At 36.4% G+C, this 16,175-nt stretch overlaps 1 protein-coding gene across 1 annotated transcript in view; it reads left to right on the top strand.

Moving 5' to 3' along the window:
* The first annotated feature begins 11,271 nt into the window (after positions 1 to 11,271).
* Positions 11,272 to 16,175, top strand: part of baiap3 (BAI1 associated protein 3) — a 69,540-nt gene continuing 64,636 nt past the window's right edge. The window contains 1 exon segment of the mRNA XM_051106716.1: positions 11,272 to 11,518. The gene's annotated coding sequence lies outside the window, so the exon portion shown is untranslated.

The raw sequence follows: 16,175 nt of genomic DNA, 5'->3' as shown, positions 1-16,175 counted from the left end.
AATCTGGTGTTTCAGTGATGACTCATCTGAACGCCTCTGATTGGCCACTGCATTCATAAGCTCAACAGAATCGCGTGTGATTGGTTAATGCGCGACGCGTAAAAAGAAAACTAGTAAAACACGAGCAAATCTCATTTTAAAGGCACAATATATACGATTTTTTTGATGAAAATATCCAAAAACCACTCAAACAGTATTATATATTTTGTGGACTTACATGATCTCAAATGTTTCCGAGAATGTTTAAATCCAAAGAAATAAATAATTTAAATAGGGTAACATGCCCCGTGTCGTTGAGTCGCCAGCCAATGACGCCATACACCCATGAAAACATGGAAACACCAAACATGCTTTAATATGTTATGCATTTAAGTAGACAAGTGACAAATGATCAGAGTAGTATTATAATATCACTTCAACACGCAAATGGATCTAGTATGATAAAACAGTGCCACTTTACCTCATATACGCATGACTGGAAAGAGCAGAAGCGGTCGACTGTGGCATAATAAAAGCTCTGTGAGTCACGCTAGTCTCATTAGAAATTGCTCCAGAGGCCTCGTTTTTTATTAGCTCATCCATGAACATGATTTCTTGCCGAGTCCCATTGGATTGCAATCAGTGCATCGCCTGTGGGAATGAAGACGACAGCTCCCATGATTCCACACTCGTTCACAGTGTCATCAAACTACGCCTTTGTTTCGTTGTTTGTTTTGGATATGTACGCTCTAGCAGTGAAAAATACATATTGTGCCTCTAATGCTGCAATCGACACTTTATTTATTTTCCACCCAAGCATGATTTTTACTAGGGGAACATCCTGAAACACAATTGGGCTAGTTTTAGGCTAGTTTTAGGTAGACACACTCCACCTATGCTTACTGAGAAGTGCCATATTGAGTCACAAGGAGCTCGCATTGTTGTTTCATAACTACATTTGTTAGCGATTTAATAATTAGCCATTAGGTGTTTGTTTTGTGTTCTGAGAGAGATCTGTTTGTATGAATTAGAGGCAATGTATGTGATTGGGGGAACTTATGTAGTGGTGGTAGCTGGTTTGAAAAATGTGAGAACTGCTGTTCTACAAAGATTAAATATGAATGTTTTCATTTATTTAGTGCCGTCAGATTAAGCATAAGCCCTCTAGGGTCGATGCTGCTTAGCAGCTGCAGACCAGGACCCCTACTTGGGAGGTCAGTGTTTTGTTGGGCTGTTTGAAGGGATCTAACAGCCAGACACCCATGAGAAAAATGCCCACAATTGTATGTTAAAGGTGCAACAATGGCTGGCCTAGAATTTGATAAGCCTCCTCACTGAAATGAGATGTTAAAGCATGAGAATTTCCATGCTAATTATGTATTCTTCTTCACAAAGGTAATGTTTAATCACGTTGACATTAACTTGGTAAGGTGTTTCTTACTGCTCTCATTCCTGTGAGAATTGCAGGTACTTTGAGCTTATCAAGACTGTTCCGATAGAATGAGGAAAAACCCTGGACTCCAGGCTCTCGCTGGGGTCAGCACAATTATGAATATGAATATTTTCTGCATGATTTCCACAGCCTGAGTTGTAAGGAAACTGCTAGAAACTATTAGGGGAGGAATTCATGTCAGTGTAGAGACAGAAAGTCCCACTTAAGATGTTATTCTGCTAATTGCAGGAGGAGATTGCTAGAGTGTAACTTCTGGGTAATTACTGGGTTTATTTAATTCTTTTTGAAAGCTTATTTTGATATTTTACAATTTTTGGCTTTATGCACTTAAAATTAAATATAAAATCTCAGCTTCAGTAAAGCTGACACACTATAATTGGTGGTAGCTGTGAAGGCAAACTACTACTATTGCTTATTGAGATTTTTCAAAAACCTTACCATTTTTTGTATTTAACTCATCCTGTTATATTTACTCACACTTAGGACATCAAATATGTAAATGAGTTTGTTTCTTTACTAGAGAAAGCAATATGTGACCCTGGACCACAAAGCCAGTCATAAGTAGCACGGGTATATTTGTAGCAATAGCCAAAAATACATTGTATGGGTCAAAATGATTGATTTTTCTTTTATGCCAAAAATCATTAGGATATTAAGTAACAATCATGTTCTATGAAGATATTTTGTAAATTAACTACCGTAAACATATCAAAACTTAATTTTGATTATATGCATTGCTAAGAACTTAATTTGGACAACTTTAAAGGTGATTTTCTGAATATTTATTTTTTGTTTTTGCACCCTCAGATTCTAGATTTTCAAATATTAACAAACCATACATCAATGGAAAGCTTATTATCAATTTAAAAAAATTGACACTTATGACTGGTTTTGTGGTCCAGAGTCACATTTTATGGTAGAGGACTTTTTTTTTTTTTTCGCGTTTAGCGAAAGCAACAGTTTGAAGATAAAAATGTATTAATGGTGGATTTGTTTCTTACAAGAAGCCAGCTTTTTGCTTCACAAGACATTAATTGATGGACCGGAGCTGTGTGTATTACTTGTGGAATATTGTGATGTTTTTATCAGCTGTTTGGACTCTAATTCTGACGGCACCCATTCACTGCAATGGATCCAGTGGTGAGCAAGTGATGTAATGATACATTTCTCCAATCCTGTTCTGATCAAGAAACAAACTAATTAGGCCATCTTGGATGGCCTAAAGGTGAGTACATGATCAGCAAATTTTAATTTCGGGTGAACTATATCTTTAAATCTTGCAGATCTGTAAGGACAGGTGTGCTAATATCTTTCTACATGTTACAAGTTATGATTTTCGCCTGGCTGATAATAAAATGGCTGAAAAATCTCACTGATTTACACTGAAAGTCCTGAGCCACATAGAACCACAACTTTAGGTCTAACTGGATATTAATGTTCTCTACGAGTTTCATATGACTCAATGGGCTTTTGAAGCCATATGCAGCAATCTGTATTTTGCTAATTACAATGTATAATACAAGAATGTCTCGAGAACATTTCAAAATCATTTGTGTGTCTTATGGGATTTCTTACAGTAACCTTGTTGATTGCCATCTTCAAGTATCTGGTTAAATAAGATTAACACACAATGCAAATGACAGTTCTGCAATGCAAATTAAATCATTAACAGTGCTCTATTCACATCCTCGACATTGAATTTGTGCCTCTCCCCATTTCGGGAAAGGTGGCGTTGATTATTTTTCTCAGTCACGTTTCATAAATGTTGATTGCCATTTAGAGACCTTTTACTCCTGACATCAATTTCATTTCTAAATGACTTATTTGCTCTGTATCCAGAATGGCTGCATATAATATCCATTTAGTAATCACCAGATGTAATGGGGAAATTGTACTTGTTCAGGTGTCACAGTCTGAGACCAGGAAGAGAAATCCCTTTGATGCATTATTGCATTCTCTTTCCAAATGCTAAAGATCTTGATCAATGCTAAATCCTAATGCATGTTCAAAACAAAACACCCTGCTCTGTGTCCCTACCCGTCTTTAAAGTAAAGCTCTATTTGTTTTTAAAGATGCTGTGTGGTAGGTACTTCAAACAGTCTGATCTAGCCGGGGCGGTGCACTAATGATGTGCCCATGGAAACAGACGGAAGGGTCATTGTGAACCTTTTCCTCTGATCAAAAACCAACAGATATCTGCAGTCATCCACTGAGAGATCTACCACACGTTATGTAATGTCAAGCAGCTGTCATTTATAGTGTGAGAAATGATTTCACTGCGTATATTGACGTGTTGATGCGTATATAGAAATGTATGAGTCATTTTAATATCAAAAAATAACTTACCTGTATTTGTGTCTGACTGTTTATAGAGCCGAGCTTTGTTATTCATCACCTTAGACTTGACGTTCGTGAAGCCTTTCGAATTAACTACATTACTGCTGCATGACTCATGAAATGTGATTTCAGCTGCATCCAGGTACTAATAACAGACTTATTTAATTAGCAACATGCGCAACATTTGGCAGTGCTGTATTTTTAATGAACAAATGCTTTGTACAACCAAAATAATTAATGGAAAAAGTATTTGAGCACTTACATCTAGTAAGTAGTAGAATTAAATTGCTTAAGCCAGTTGTGTAGAACTCAGAGAGAAAAAGGTACAAAAGGTACAAAACTCTTTCAAAAATACATCTTTGTACCTTATTTATGCATAAAAGGTGCATTTTAGTACTTCAAAGGTACATATTTGTACATAAAGAGTACAAATAAGTACCTAAATGATACATATTAGTGCCCTTTCAAAGGCTACCGCCACATGGACAGCTTTTTTCTGAGAGTGTGGGTGGGAGTTACCATTATTATTATTTTTTTTCTGCTCCTTTGGCATGAATCTATGGAAGCTTATTTCCGCCATGGGATAAACATGTAATATTTTTGTCTTTTATTTCATTGTCTCACAATTCTGACTTTTTACCTGCGATTCTGAGTTTATATCTCACAATTCAGACTTCTCTTCTCGGAATTGTGATTATATATCTTGGAATTGAGTTTGATTGACAGGCGATCTGACCAATCATAATGCAGAATCTGCAGTTCTGTCAGACAAACAACCCAGACAGAAGAGTAGGTAAATATCGGTGGGCTTAAACTTGAAAAGTAGTGTGTATTGACGTCTTTCCTCGGAAACAAAATGCCTTTTGATGTCCATTAATGTTTATGTTCTGCTATAAGTGGTAAAGAGGAAGAGATGATCGGTTCACGTGCCACTTTTACTGAGGCACTACGGCGATCTGTCATGATCACATTGAAGAGCCACAAAACGGTATTTGTTATTTGAATTTCTTATAAAATTACAAAATTTGAAAGCTGAGACTTTGTTTCATGTCTGAAGTAACCTGCTCGGTCCTGTCTGACAGCGCGTTGTCAGTTTCTTCTTTGCTTCTTTTTGTAACAAAGTAGGGCGGTCTTTGCGATAGGTCAGTTGACCCTTTGCAAAGACCCGCCCCCCTTCGGAACTGTTCGGAATCCCCTTCGGAACTCTACGCCCGACAAACCATGACGCTCTCACCCGCCGACAGTCAATATGTACCATTTTTGAAGTTCAAGTCCAACAACATAAATCTATTCTCCTGTCTGGTTTGTTTGTCAGACAAAAATGACAGACTTCATGTTACGATTGGTCAGTTTGATTGACAGGAGCTCTGACCAGTCATAACGCAGAATCTGCAATCTCACGATTCAGAGAGCTGGAGATGGCTGAAATAGATTTTGAAAAACCCTTGTTAAAAAATAAATATTACAGAAATAAAATCATATGGAACAGGGGTGCTCAACCCTGTTCCTGGAGATTTACCTTCCTGCAGAGTTTAGTTCCAACCCTGATCAAACACACCTGTCTGTAATTATCAAGTGCTCCTTCAGATCCTAATTAGTTGGCTGAGGTGTGTTTGATCAGGGTTGGAGCTGAGCTCTGCAGGAAGGTAGATCTCCAGGAACAGGGTTGAGCACCCCTGATATGGAAGCTTGTTGCTTGTTACTTTATATATTGCAATTCTGACTTACATATCTTACAACTAGCTGTTTTTCTCAGAATTATGAGATCAGAATTGCAAGATAGAAAGATGATCATATATGACATAGCTTGCTGCAATTTTGTCAAATTTATTTTTTTAGTATGAAGTTTACAAAATCTGTTTCAGCTCCCTCCAGCTTTGCTTAAAGTATAGAAACCTATTTCTGCTGCGGAGCAAGAAAAGGTCACTTTAGATCTTGAAATGTAACTTAAGCTCAGGTTTGTGTTTTGTTTTTGTAAAACTTTGAGGTCTTTTGTAAGAGAGCGGTTTTCTATCCGATGCTGTTTTTCTTTAGATTATGTAATGTTCTTTGACGCCCTGTCATATGATCTTGTGGCAGCACTGAATAACCCCCTAATATATGAATGCTTACGATTATACAAAGGAGGGAGACGCTCGTGTGATGACGATTCAATCCATGAAAGCTTTGAGTGCAGTCTATGAGCGAAGCTTGAAAGAAATATTTCCATTTGATCCTTTCAAACTGTGATATATTTGAATACAAAACAGTACGCGGCGCCACAAGTGGGCTGGTGGAAGTGGAAACCTCTAGAGCTTCAAAGGACCCATCAATTGCGGCGAATGGCTATTTATAAAGCGCAGGCCCTAATTCTCCATGTTACAAGCACTCAGCGTTTGCAGGAAAACAGCACAGTAGCATCCTGTTCAAATCTAATTCATTCTGACCCGACCACTTAGCATGTACTCAAAAAAGAAAGAAACCTGCATGCTGTGGTCCAGTGGAGCTCATTACATTGGGTTATGGCTCAATAACATTGGCTCATACTCTTAATTATGGTTTTTACGACTTTTAACATGTTTTAGTTGCTGTGGACAGTCTGTTTCAATGCTAATGCATCTATAAATGACTAATCTGGACGTATTAGATGTACCTACTCAGCACTGTTGCCAAATGTATTGTAAACTGTAAACTGTAAAGTAATACAGCAAAGAAAGCAATGCCAATATTACAAAATATAACATTAGAAAAACAAGTGATCTGTGCAATTTTTAAATAAACATTGTCCCACAGCGACACCAGCAGGTAAAGTCTCCATCGCGATATGATTGGCTATAACTGGTTATGCTCGGCTGTGATTGGTTCATGCGATAAATCCCGCCTCCTCTGTTCGTTCGCTTTCACAGTCTGAATGAACCATATAACAGCAAGACTTATATGACCAAAATAAGACTTAAAATGGCATGAAAACATGATCTGTGGGAGTTTTTAGTAAGTAATAAGCTTGGTGAACTTTAAAGTAATCTCTGTGTCTGTGACCAATATTTACCAAGCTTTGATGGTCCGAAAAATTCAAAAAATAGTTCAATTTTAACTATTATAAAAGAATAGCTTAACAGACGTTCACAAATAACTGCATTTAACACTTTATTAATTAAAAGCAGAATTTATGAAATTTCAAAACTTACATCAACTATAGAAAAAAAATTCTATAAATCATTATATGAAATGTGTATGAAAATGTAATTTAAGAATTACCAGCATCAACTAGGTTTAAATTCCTTTAAACTTTTAACAAATGACTGCTCAAAAAGAGTCATTTGAATGTTACACATATGTTTCCTAACAAAACAACATAAATATTACTCTGGAATATTTTTAAATCAAGTAAATATATTTTACTTGCATAAACTTCTACTGCTACAATGCTTCATCAAATCAAAATATAGTTCCAAAAATGTGCAAGATATGGAAAAGATGCTTATAAAAGCAGTATTTACAAAAATTATCTACAAAAGTATTTTTGAGATAGACTTAACTCATAGATAAAAAATGTCTGGATAACATCATGTGTGATTAGTTGTCTTGGCACATTTTTAAAGTTTGATTCCCATACTCAAAACTCTCTCTAACTGAGATTATTCATTTTAAATCTATCATTGTATTTCTACCAGCAAAAATACGGCTTTTTAAAGAAAAAAAAACATATCGCTCCTCAAGTTACTTCAGAGTAATTAGCTACTTTTTTCCCCTTGTTTGTAGCTTGTATAACTGCTTGTTCAAGTATCTTGTTTAATTATATGATTAGCTTGTATCTTGACAAGCTGCAGTTTCAAAGCAGCTTCTCTAAGATGTTTGATGGCGACAATCCCAATCCATTCCAGCATTCAAGCCAGGTGCTGTGATTTCAGTGCAGCTGTGAAATCAATGAACGAAAATAACCGTTGGACACATCCTCCTATTCCCACCTTCTTGAGTGCAGGTAAAGCCGTTTAGAGCTTCATCCAGCCATTTGGAAATCCGTTGCTGAGAAGAGATGCCTGGCTGGTGCTTTGTTGTATTGGCTCTGCTAAAGAATAATTTCAGTGCACTGAGAGGCACCTCACCCCAGCAGCTACGTAATTAATGTGTCCGAGCCTATTTATAGTAGCGAGGAAAGGCAGTGGAGACGTGGGTGGTGTCGATGGGTGAGGGGTACGGTTGGTGGCGGGGTAGAGGGAACGAGCCAGAGGGGGTGAAGTGACACTTTACGTTGCCTGTGAATTCTGAGGCTTCATAGGTGAATGACGAATAGTGAAATGTCCTGAGACAGGGTTTGATGTAGCAATAAAAGACACAAATTGAACCGAAACATCTGATCTTTTACTTTTACCTTTTCTGTACAAAAATATCAGCTAACCCTTTTCAGACACTTTTCTTGAGAGCGTGTGCAAGGTTTGAGATCCATTCAGCAGAACTCTCTTGTTGCTCTTTCATCGCTCACAGACTTCTCAGTTCGGTTTTCAAAGTATCAAATTTGTCGAATATTTCTCCCAAAATTCTTGATGTGAAATAAAAATAGATATAAAGAGCTATAAAATGAAAGTGGATAGCATAATAGAAGAATTTAATGAAAGTGACATCTGACGTTTAAAGAATTTGACATCTTAGGAAATCAGATCATGGTTTGATGCACTCTTTCTTATTTGATATGTTGTTCACACATGTGAATTTTTTTTTTGAGGATAAAAATCTAAAAATTAGGCTTCAAGTCTGTCCATTCAGTCTCATTTCTGTGTATGAAGATCTTTTTCAGAGGAGAAAAATCTAAAAATTATACTTCACGTACAGAAATGAGACTGAACAGAGAGACCTGAAGATCTTGTTCTGAGGACAGAAATCTAAAAATTAAACTTACAGTCTTTCCATTCAGTCTCATAAACAATTAGGATGCTAACTCTATAAACAATACTGTATCATATTTGATGAACATGATCTCATGATAATTTGTATGGGTTTTACATAAAATGTGGTTCTACAAAATGTACAGTTGAGGTCAAAACTTTACATACACCTTGCAGAATCTGCGAAATGTTAATTATTTTACCAACAATTTTCTTTCTATTATTATTGTTTAGTAATTACCTGAATAAGATGTTTCACATAAAATATGTTTACTTACATATTTCCCAGAAGACAAAACAATTTCAATTTACCCTTATCTTCAAATTTAAAAAGTTTTCACCCCCCTGCTGTGTTTCCTTCTGGAGCATCAGTGAACATTTAAACCTTCTGTAATAGTTGCACATGAGCCCCTCAGTTGTCCTCAGTGTGAAAAGATGGATCTTAAAATCATACGGTTGTTCCATTGTTGGAACGGGTTCAAATACACAAAAATGCTGAGGACATGTTCAGGACAAACAAGGGACTCATGAACAACTATCACTAAACAAAAAAAAAAAAAAAAAACACAGCTGTGTATCATTCAGGTAACAACACAGATTTAAGAATCAAGCATATGTAAAATTTTGAATAGGGTCAGTTTTATGAATTTAACTATTATTTTCTCTTGTGGACTATGTGTAACTATGTGTTAACACTTACTGTCAACACTTACTGGATTGACGCAACTACTTCATCCATACATAATTTTCAGAAATATAATGTTAAATGTGAGCATCAGATTTGATACAGCAGGTTTTGAGGACCTTTTTGTATTGCATTGAATTATGTTTTCACCTCCACAAAAACAAAAAAAAAACAAAACTACAGAGCTTTAATCATAAAACGAAGTATTTAAAAATCATCTTATTAACACATTTATTGGGAGATATCCACCTTATTTTTCCCATAAGAGTGGGTGCAGCCATTTGTCTTTTTCTTTGTGTGTGTCTGGCTTCCGGTCTCATCCACTTCCAGCTATTTTTAGCTGCACAAAAAGCTTGTTTTGCTGCTTGATATTGCAAACTGGTGTGTCTTACCATATTATTTTAATGTATTATCTTAATTATGAACACACTGGTTTGTAGTGCAAACTGTTTTACCGTTTACTGCACTTCGATATTCTTCTCGTTATTTCCCTATGGCTGATTATGAACCGGACATGTAACACATTACCAGAAAACAGCTTACTTCCGCATTGAAAAATAAGGTGGATAGAGCAACAGCTGATATTATTATGCATTTTATGTAAGTCATTTGCTATACAGTTACAGCAGTCTCACTGATTTACATTACAAGCTAGAATTTCATCATGCCTTTTGGCCATATAGATATCAGCAGCATTGTATTTTACATTTTGTTTTCTAGTTCAATAAAATTTTATTAAAAGAAAAAAGACTTATTTCATTTGTCAGGGTTTAGAGAATTAACAAGGACTTCTGACCGCAGGTGCTCTCCGTAATTCTTTGAACAAAAATGCCCCGTGATTGAATCACCTGGATTGTGCTTGAGCCTAAAAGCTCTTGTGAGGGTCTTTAAACAAAATGAACAACTGGCATTTGGCAAAGATTGCGTTTTAATTTCCTGAATTGACTTGCCAGATCTGTCTTTTGAGACTGACGTTGGCTCAACCAATAACTATGTTGACACTAATCTAATCTAGTTCCCCACATTGAAAGACTGGTAATCAATAACCACAGCTCAATAAGATCAGCCTATGTTAGTGAAGAAGTGGGCCAGTTTTAAAGACCACCCCATGTCGCATGCACACATTCAAATTAAACCTGGAGAAAACACAACAGAATAAGAACATCTCAGCGATGTTCGTTGAGTGAAGGCAATTTTCCTCGTGCGATCTACAAAGACTCCTCAACATTCTGTGCTTTTCATCCTCCGGCTCTAAGCACTAAAAGCACAGTGTTTTATCATATTCTCACACGCGTGTGCATGAACACAAGGCTCTCACACGTTTGGTCTCTGACAGCATGAGTCACCGCACTGTTTGGTAGCTCGGGTCCACGCTTCTGTTTTACTCATACTAATAAATGTCTCAGATCTACTGTCTGCAGGGTAGCACCTCCTCCTACTGCTTTGTCTAATTGGAACAAAATAGAGGGGACCTACATAAATGCCAAGCCTTGGCTGCGGCTTTGCTTTCAGTCAGCTCTGAAAACAATAGCCTAGAGAGGTTTTATAAAGGTTTTGTGAAATTTGCCCTAGTTATGCAATGCTGGCAAGCCCACAGCAAGGGAGAGTCAATTATTGGGCTGATTTATAAAATTGTAGGCTGTCCAGACTGTGATATTCATCTGTTTGGCAGGCAATACTCACGCAATCCTTATAGAGAATCTATTATTCTCCATATAAAGCAGATGACTTGCTGACAAGAAAGTCAAAACACACACACTTTCTAAGCGTTCATAGCTACCTGTTTTGCATAACGAAGTCTTTTTGTATCATTTTATGTCGCGGTACACGGTCTACACACTAAAAACTAAAACATTTTTGTTCCACAATAATATAAAACACGGCAAAGCTGTTCTTTCTTGGCAAAGCGGCTGACAGCCCCTCAGCAACAGCTAGAGGCATGCAAAGTAGTCTTGCACTTCCCTTTGCCATATATGGATCATACCGGCGCGCAAGAGAGCAGACGGAAACGTCTCGGAGAAATTAAAACGTTTTCCTGTCATCAGATGAGGACAAATTAACGTTTATTGCTTAGTTGACATCTCCCGTCTTAAAGGGATATACCACCAACCAGTTGCGTAGATTTCGATGGGCGAAGAAAAGTCTGAGACGCACAGAAACAGTCGAGCGCGCATCGCACAGCAGTGAATGAGAAATCCACAGGTGAGATGCATTTCTATGCATTTAGACGTGCATTGTGCTGTCTGAATTAAATGCTTTCATTTAACATTGTGAATTAGAGTCTAATAAGGCTGAGTGGGAAATATTACCAGCTTTATTCAATTATCTGCGAGTACAAGTCAATATATATGTTGTTTAGTCTTGCTTCACACCTGCGTTTTTTCAACACACTAAATCGCGTTATTTTTCTAATTCAGTCTGCGTAATGGCTTTCTCTGGTTTTGAATTGCGTTTTAGTGACTGGGCTTTTTAAGCTTTTGATTTATTGTTTCTACCTTTTTTCCTGCTTGCCGATTTCTGTTTATGTCTTATAGTAGTTCAACACCTGTAGCTATGTCTCAACAGATGTTATGGCTGGTAAAGTAGCTCTGTGAGGGCGCAGTTTTTGTATTTATTGATCCATTTGTTTGTCTGATGATGAAAAAGAACATTGCGGATTGAAACTGAATCATCATTATCGTATTTAGTATGCAGACAATCAAAAGTAGAATCATAAATAGTGGGATGTACATCATTAAGTATTGTTGATGTATTAGGTGATGCACAGATTCATATCATTTATTTGATTGTAATATATAACGAATTAAATGGTGTAAAACTGCTCTAAAAAAAATAAAAATATTTGTTTTAGTTTTAAATTTAAAAGTGCAGATTTCAGCCACTGAAAGTACAAAGAATTCGAGGATAATTGAAAGACGTGCGTCTTGGGTAACTTAGGGTACCCATTAAAATCTTCATTTTAATGCGAACACATTTTTTATTTTACCCCTGAGTAATGTGTTGATGGTGCAATGGTGCACAAGGGAGTTAGTTGCCAAGACAACAACACATATAGACACAAGATAAGGTTGAAATTCCTAGAAGCAAATTATAAATCACGTGTAGCGTATGCATTTAAACAGTTTGGAGGGCAGAAACTTTTCAGTACAAATCACATAGAATTCTATTATTATACATAGGAGCAAAACAACTTAAGTAGTGGAGTTTAACCACTGAATCACCACTGAAAAAGATTGTAGATGTGATAAAATGTTTACTTTCTGTCATTTTTATGTTTTGTATTCATCATAAACATCATCTCATAAGTTGTCAAGAATTTAGAAATAGTGTAGATATCTAAATGAAAAATGAATAAAATATTCTATTTTTACGTTGGCAGTAGAGATGTGAGCGCTCACGCAAGAGCTTGTCCCACTGTAATTGAATGTGAAATCTGCGCAGTCTTTCCTTTGGTGTCTGATTGACAGTTTAAATCTTTGCTGTTCTTAATGGGGGCTTGAGCAGACGTGTGAGCAGAGCTTCCTGCCACAGGTGAAAGACAGCACTCCATTCTCTCATCTGTCTTTCTGTGAGCTGCTGTGAACGTCTCAGTACAGCTATAGAAAAACAAGTGGAATTGTATTACTTTTTTTTTTTTTTTTCTTTTACACCGACTATATATTTTAATGTGCTGCAATCAGATGCTGTCTTGGAGTTTAAGAGTCCTTTGATTTGAAAGTAACTGTTTTTTTATTAGAGCTGCTGCCTTGCAAAAGTCCATCCATTTTTCATTCCTCTCTAAAATCATGATGGCTCGTCATCATTTACCCTTTGTGTTACCCAATAATCAGCTGCTCCACTTTAGTAGAGTAAAATTCCACTCCCTAATTTGAGAAGACTACTTGAAAGTTGCTGTTGATTTGAGTACTATATGTTAAAACCAAAGTAAATGTCAGATAAATCAAGGCAATATTACTGTTTCTTTCGATCATGAAATAAGCAGCACAAGATACGTTTCCATTCATATAACGAGGACTGACAACTGGAAGATTTGTGTAATAGATGGTAATAATGCACACCAAATAGGGTGTGCAAAGATGACAAAAAATGATATCTCGATATTTTCTGGAATTTTGGCAGTAACGATAATTACCTTGGCAGGTTAGGACTGCTGTGGACAGCTGACTCCCAAAGCTTTTGATATTCGTCATATTCTGTGTGCTGATTAGTTTGCAAGAGTAACAGAAATTAACTTTTACGATATGTTTAAACTGATTATAACCTTTTATGGGCACTTTTACCTTTATAAGGACAGTTTTTTCTAACATAATTAAATGTATGCATCATCTTTTGTGTCAAATTCTTAAATTGAATCAACAAATTCAAATAGTAAGACACTATAGGGCTGTTACCAAACAAATAAAAACTCTGAAGTGTCATTTAGATTCATTCTCACAGACTGTTGAACGCTGGACATGAATGCATTTAACCTGCAGTTATAATTCCATAAATAATGTTTGATGTTTTAAAAAACGTTGAATACTGATATTTAAAATGATTTGGGGAAAAAATGAAAAATCACCAGTAGATGGTGGCAAATCACTGCATGAGTGAGTCACTGAGTCATTCATTCAAACGATTCGTTCAAACGGCTGATTGATTCAGTAACAAAACACTTTTGTGTGTTGCTGAGAGAAGCAAAACAGCTCTGCTGTGGCTTTGTTTTAAACTATTTTCAATGACGAAATAGAGCAAAAACAGGAACTGTTGTGTCTAAAATGCAAGTCAGTTAATATTAACTTTTTGTTTACTGGACTTTGTTTTATAAAATCAACATAATGTCAAATCGCATATCATTTAAACAATAATTATGATATTATCAAAGATGATATATATCCCCAAAATGAAATTTGTAATAATTTACTTGCTCTCTCTTTACAGCTCTTTCATTTACAATGGTATAGTGAACATGCCTAATAAGGTACAAAAATGCATTTTTGTATGCTATATTCCAAGTCTTCTGATACCATATAAAGCATTGTGTGGCAAACAAATTGAAATTTAAGTCATTATTCACTGAAAATTTCCTCAATGCGTCAGTGAGTTGAACGACAACCACAAAACTATTGTATAGCTGCAGAAAACTTGCAATATAGCTCCAATTTTTATGTTTGGAGCTTAAAGGAGAAGTTCACTTCCAGAACAAAAATTTACAGATAATTTACTCAGCCCCTTGTCAGCCAAGATGTTCATGTCTTTCTTTCTTCAGTCATGAAGAAATTATATTTCTTGAGGAAAACGTTTCAGGAATGTTCTCCATGTAGTGGACTTCAATGGTGCCCGCGAGTTTGAACTTCCAAAATGTAGTTTAAATGCAGCTTCAAAGGGCTCTAAACAATCCCAGCCAAGGAAGAAGGGTCTTATCTAGCAAAAAAATAGGTTATTTTCTAAAAAAAAAAAAAAAAAAATGTACAATTTAAATACTTTTTAAACCTCAAATGCTCGTTTTGTCTAGCTCTGCGATGCACATGTGTACTCTGTGCGCTCCGGTTCAACACAGTTAGGGTATGTCGAAAAACTCCCATCTCATTTTCTCCTCCAACTTCAAAATTGTCCTACACCGCTGAAGAAGTATCGACACAGTGTTTACAAAGTGAATGTGCAAAGGTCAAACGCCCTGTACAAAAAAGGTAGCGATGTAGGACAGTTTTGAAGTTCAAACTCACGGGCACCATTGAAGTCCACAATATGAAGAACATTCCTGAAATGTTTTCCTCAAAAAACATCATTTCTTTACGACTGAAGAAAGAAAGACATCTTGAATGACAAGGGTGAGTAAATTATGTGTAAATTTTGGTTCTGGAAGTGAACTTCTCCTTTAACATTCATGGACAGACATTTTGGACAACATAAGGGTAAGTAAATGATGTGTGAAAAAATAAAAGAATAAACTAAAATAAAATAAATAAAAAATAAAGATGATTGATATTACTCACCCTCATGTTGTTTCAACCCAGTAAGACCTTCATTCATCTTTGAACCACAGTGTTATGAAGCAACGAGAATACTTTTTGTGTGCAAACAAAACAAAAATAACAACTTCATTCAACATTTTTTCTTGTCTGGATCAGTCCAACACCATTCACGAGAGTATCATAATACTATTTTAACGACACTACGAACTTACTACGTTTCCGTGCCTTTACCATGGTAGTTCTTGTTGTCTATGCAGGGTCAGAAAGCTCTCGGGTTTCATCGGAAATATCTTAATTTGTGTTCTGAAGATGAGCGAAAGTCTTGCAGGTTTGGAACGACATGAAATATCCCTTTAACAATATTGCAGTATTACCTTAGCAACAATGTCAAAATGTCAATTGTGTGCATCGAGTCTCCTATCCAGAGCTATTTGTGTTGCTGCCTATAGCCAAATATATAGTGTACTACAGAACTAGCATGTTGCCTTTGATTGATTCAAGTTGATGGGTAGTTTGCTACAAGAAGTCACAGATCCCAGTGCATGTGTCCAGTGAAGTTCTTCCAGTGAGATGACTTGTGACGTGTTGTTTGTTGAGCTGTTCTCACGAATCAGCTCTCCCGTTTATACGCGAGCAAATTCGTTCAGAACACATTCAAGGATCAGGGAGAAGAATGATCTCGTAATTGACGTTCCTAGCGATCAGTTGTGTAGTGTGCACAGCAACATGACAGCAAACAAGAAACTAAGTCTTTAAGTGTCCGCAGGGAGACATTTTCAGTCATGTACTGCGTGCTTGGCTTATTTAAGAATCATTTGAAGTGCTGTGATGGTTAGGACGCTGATTTAGAGGGAATTTGTCCATGTAAGCAGTGAGTTAGATCACTAGGTTTGGAACATGGCCAA

The sequence above is a fragment of the Labeo rohita genome, chromosome 3 (genome assembly GCF_022985175.1).
Source record: "Labeo rohita strain BAU-BD-2019 chromosome 3, IGBB_LRoh.1.0, whole genome shotgun sequence".
Classification (NCBI taxonomy): domain Eukaryota; kingdom Metazoa; phylum Chordata; class Actinopteri; order Cypriniformes; family Cyprinidae; genus Labeo; species Labeo rohita.
Note: the sequence above shows the minus strand (reverse complement) of the source record. Positions and strands in the feature narration are given on the sequence as shown.